General features: G+C 38.1%; 1 pseudogene; it reads left to right on the top strand.

Moving 5' to 3' along the window:
- The first annotated feature begins 2,000 nt into the window (after positions 1-2,000).
- LOC100347184 (general transcription factor IIE subunit 2 pseudogene) lies at positions 2,001-2,642 on the top strand (annotated as a pseudogene).
- Positions 2,643-5,524: the final 2,882 nt, after the last annotated feature.

The following is a 5,524-nucleotide window of genomic DNA, read 5'->3' on the forward strand; positions in this document are numbered from 1 at the left end:
CCATCGGATCAGCACGGTGCGCCGGCTGCAGCGGCGGCCATTGGAGGGTGAACCAACGGCAAAGGAAGACCTTTCTCTCTCTCTCTCTCTCTCTCTCTCACTGTCCACTCTGCCTGTCAAAAATTAAAAAAAAAAAAAAGAATATTGCAAAATGCTACAGAGAGATACTGTTTGTTTTTCACCTTGAACTGCAAATGTTAGCATTTTACTTGTTTGTATGAAGATCTGTATATATATATGCATGCATATACATATTTTTTCTTCTTCTGAACTATTTGAGAATCAATTGTAGTCCTGGTGCTCTTATAACTTTAAAAAGTTGGGGCCAGCACTGTGGTGCAGTGGGCTAAGCTGCCACCAGCAGCATAGCCATCCCATAAGGGCATTTCCAATCTGGTTCACTGCTGGTGCACCTGAGAATGCAGCAGAATATGGCTCAGGTCCTTGGTTTCCTGCCACTCACGTGGGATATTATTATGAAACTTCAGGATCCTGGCTTCAGCATGATCCAGCCCTTGCTGTTAACGGCCATTTAGGGAATGAACCAGGAGATAGAAAATCTCTGTCTGTCTCTCCGTCTTTTTTCTGTAGCTCAATCTGTCAACTAAATAAATAAAACTTAAGGAAAAAAAAACTTGTAAAAGTCAATATGCATTTATTGGTACAGGAGTGAAGGGAAGAGAAGGAGCATAAGAGTTGATTGATCTGCTAAGAAAGGGAAGTACTTGGTTTTTCTGTGCAGGCACATACATTGCAGGCTCAAAAAATGGCAGCCTTAGTATGATCGTCAGGGTAACTTCAACCCATACCATCGGTACTTCACCCAGTGGCAAGTAGCACATGTGTGTAGTTTTCTGTCCTTTGGTTTTGACTAGTATTAGATAGTTTCATTGTTTTTCTTTTTTTAAAATAATTTACTTATTTACTTGAAAGTCAGAATTACACAAAGAGAGGAGAGGCAGAGAAAGAGAGAGAGAGACAGAGAAGTCTTCCATCCACTGGTTCACTCCCTAATTGGCTGCAACGGCCAGAGCTGTGCTGATTCTAAGCCAGGAGCCAGGAGCTTCTTCTGTGTCTCCCACATGGGTGCAGGGGCCCAATGACTTGGGCCATCTTCCACTGCTTTCCCAGGCCATAACAGAGAGCTGGATCGGAAGTGGAGTGGCGGGCCAGGACCTGAACCGGGCGCCCACCTGGGATGCCAGCACTGCAGGTGGCAGCTTTACCTGCTGTGCCACAGCTGCAGCCCCACATTGTTTTTCAAATGTATGGGGTTTCAGCAAGGTTCTCTATTGTCCTACAAGGTAAGCTCAAAGTTTCAGTTAGTTTTTCCTTTCCAAACCCTGTAGTTCTTGTCCTTGTAGAGTATGGTTTCTGTAGTAATGGTTCCAAGCATGAATTATCAATGAATGCTAAAGGTATTTAATGAAAGTATGATTAGTTATATATATGAAAAAATTTTCTTACCATATTCTTGACAGCAAAAACTTCATTTCCCACACCAGCTGTATGTGGGCTTGGTGTAACTTACCAACCAATTTTCTGACCCCAGATGGGTGTCCTACGATTCAGTTTTGACCAAAACCATAGTCAGCACAGACTCCATAGGTTAAAGACTCAGTCCCACAATACTGCCACCATCTTCAGATAATGATTGCAAGTCCAGGTTGTTCCTTTTGCTTCTGACTGAGACTACCCAGGATCTGCCTGACTTTAGTCTTCCCATTGGCATAACAAATGAAACATCACTTCAGAGATTCTAAGAGTTTTAGGAGCTGTGTGCCAGAAAATAGGAATAGGAGCAGAGATCAATGTGTACTTCTTTTTATATTAAAAAATCACAATGAGAGATGGAATATTTACCTCTTATCAAGGTATCTTTCCATATGATATTCTTAATAAAAATAATATTGTTCAAAATGAGCTATTTCTACGTCTGTAATAGAAAAATGTTTCAGTACCTTCTGAGTCATCAACATAGAAGGTGAATAAAGTAAAAAATAGAACATGCAGGATTGCCAGGTTCTAAACAAAATGTTGATGATAGCAATGGACCATTTAACTTGACAGTTCTATATGAATGTATGGATTTAAGTCTGGAATTCTTGCTAAGGTTGTGAATTACAGGAAGACTTCAGAAGAAATATTGGCTGAAACAAAGTATTTAGGTATTGGACTCAAGCAGAAACAGCGGCTAATAATGAGGCATTATGCAACAGACCCACAATTTAATAGATTGGAAATATGCCTTCAAGTCCAAGTACAACTTGAAAGATAAGATTCTACTTAGTCTTATAGATAAGCATGACCAGTGTGGATTAGGAAACATTTTTGACAAAACATAAAAGGTGGACTCCCCTAACCCCTCCCTCCAAAAAACTGTAAGGTTTTTGGGAGCAAGATACTATTTATAAATTGTATGATAAGAAGAAAATACTTTTCTTCAGTGATAGGAACAAATTTCTGTAGATGAAGAATTTTACAAACTGTGAAGGCATGTCAGTGTGGATTTAATAGATGAGGAGAAAAATGAAGAATACACAAAGCGACAGGGTATTTCTTCCATGCAGGAAGCTGGACCAAAAAAAGTGTCTCCATTTTAGAGAACAAAAAAACCTGATTCATGGATTTATGGCTCATAACACTCATAACAAACAATTGACTTGTTTGCTGACAGATTACTCTGAAGTTACTCCTGGTATATATAGGACAATTTTGTTCTTGAATAAAAAGTAATAAATATTCAGTCAAGATATTTCTGGTCAGTGCTTGGGATAATATGACTCTCTTTCCTTTTGCTTCCTGAGACAGATAAGAAGTGCAGTTCACTTTACAGAACAAGTGCTAATTACCAAATTCAAACTCAAGCTCATTTAATCGGCTAAAGAGAAATGTGATATTCTCAGTAACCTTCTATTCTTTCTTGGAACAAAAGTGCTTAACATGGCCTACTGGTGGTTTTACTATTCATATTGACTTTTAAATGGCTCCTGGTACCATTTTTTCTTATTTGTTATTTTAGAACTTCTTGGCAGATAGTTTGGAATGAAATATTTGTCTCAGAAGAATATATTTTAATAAAACTATTGTCCAAGAAAATATACAATTGCAATGCCTACAAATTGGGACACTTTCCATAAAAATCATCATTCCATTCTCTATTTTCCTCCCTTACACCAAGATATTTCAAGTGATAACTTCAAATCACAGGTTTATAGGATTTGAATACTTGATTGTGGCTTTGTTAAATTGAGAGAATACATTGTTTGAGTTACCACAGAATAGGGTGCATAGGTTTCAGGGAGCTAGGCACAGAAGATTTCAAATGAAATTTAGTATGATAGAAACACCTCACACAGCAGTGGAGGAATAAATAGTGACGAGATTAGTGTGATATGAAGGGTAACAGTGAGTCCATCATAGCCCAACTCTGATTATTCCTATTCCTTGATGTCTGAAATGCTACCAAGACCATTTTATCATTTAGTGTGAGAGGATTCACATTTCAATGTTAATCACTTATTTCTTAATTCTTTGCAACATTAATGTCAATAAAGGTGATGCACACAAATATGGCTGAGAGAGAAGGGAAAAATAATGACTCTGAGCCCTGAATTGACACATGTTGAGGAAGTAGTTAATGGTGCTGAGGATAAAGGAGACAAATGGAAACAAGGGCTCAGCCATCAAATTTGATAGATGTACCATTTATCTCAATAAGTGCCCTATCTTTGCAGCCTTGGGGACACAGTTGCACAGTAGGTTTTTGGTTTTCAGGTATTCTGAGATCTATATTTAACCAAAATATTTGTAAGAAAGCTGCAAATAACTGAGATGGAGTAAGTTCATTTTATAACTCAAATAAAGAGGATGATATTTGCCCTATGAATAGAATAAAATGAATTGAATTAGCCTGGGTCACAACTCTGATGTTGCTTTTTAAAATCAATTGTTCATTTCTTAATACAGCTTGTTACTCCATGCGGGAAGCTCATGGAAACTAGATTTCTATTTTTGATGTGCTTATTAAATTCAATAAGCAGTCTAATGCAAACAATGGATATTTAATTACCATATTATCACTTGACTAAGTTTTAATTAAATGCTCATTTAAAGCACCTCAAATGTTATCATTCAAGTTAATGTAGATTTGCTTCTTTGTAAATCTACTTAAACTTTACACTCTTCCACTTGGCAATGAAATACAGATTTGTTAAGTCCCAGCATAGTAGTATATTTTGCAATAGTTTAGAAAGCATAACATGATCACTGATAATAGCAATGATAACAGCATCATTTTAAAATTTATAAGCAGATTAAATTCTTGTACAGGATACAGTTTATTATGTGTATAAGGAGCACAATCCAAAAAAAAAAAAAAAAAACTACCTTAAACTGTACTTCAGGTTTTGTCATATGATTATGAACCACATTGTTCTGCCTTCCTATAATCTATTCATTTAACAGGCTACAATGATGGCATTAATTCGTATTTTATTCATTCATTCATTTCTACCAATGTCTAATTGGTATGTATTAAGACAAGGGACCATGCTCAGTGTTTGTCAATATGCAGAAATAAGCAGGGGCCAGCACTGTGGCATAGTGGGTAAAGCCACTGTGGCGCCAGCATCCCATATAGGTTCTGGTTCATGTCCTGGCTGCTCCACTCCCTCCTGATCCAGCTCCCTGCTAACGGCCTGGGAAAGCAAAAGAAGATGGTCCAAGTGCTTGGGCCCTTGCACCCAGATGGAGACTTGGAAGAAACTCCTGGCTCCTGGCTCTGGATCCACCCAGCCCCGGTTGTTGCAACCATTTGGGGAATTGAACCAGCACATGGAAGATCTCAAGTCTCTCTCTGTCTCTCCCTTTCTCTCTCTGTAACTCTGCTTTTCAAATAAATAAATAAATCATAAAATAAAATATGAAATGAGTAGCAAATATTTCTGTGGGTTTTAAAAAGATTAGTTATTTATTTGCCAGATAGATTGAGAAAGAAAGAGAGAAAGGGGAGAGAGAGAGAGAGAAAGAGAGAGAGAGAGAGAGAGAGAGAGAGAGAGACCTTCCATCTACTAGTTCACTCTCCTGATGGCCACATTGGTCCAGAATGGGCTAGGCTGAAGTCAGGAGCCAGGAACACCATCCTGGTCTCCCATATGGGTGGCAAGGGCCTAAGTACTTGGAATATCCTCCACTGCTTTCCCAGGCACATTACCGGGGAGCTGGATTGGAAGTAGAGCAGTCACTACTCAAACTGGCACTCCTATATGTGATGCAAGCATCGCAAGCAGTGGCTTAACAACCCCTGTGTCACACAAGGGTCTCCAAGCAGGGCATATTTCCAAAATACTTACAAGAGTATAGTTTAGCAGAGGATGTGTGATGAGAATAAAAACAATGAAAAGTGATTCAAGAAAATAAAAATTAAAATTTTTAACAGAAAAAAAGCAGAATTTTTCCTCAAAACTTCATATTGAACCTTTGATTCTATTGAACAGAATGAAAGAATTCTTGAGATGCACCT

This window comes from Oryctolagus cuniculus, chromosome X, assembly GCF_051225735.1.
Source record: "Oryctolagus cuniculus isolate XC-2025 breed Fujian yellow rabbit chromosome X, ASM5122573v1, whole genome shotgun sequence".
Classification (NCBI taxonomy): Eukaryota; Metazoa; Chordata; class Mammalia; order Lagomorpha; family Leporidae; genus Oryctolagus; species Oryctolagus cuniculus.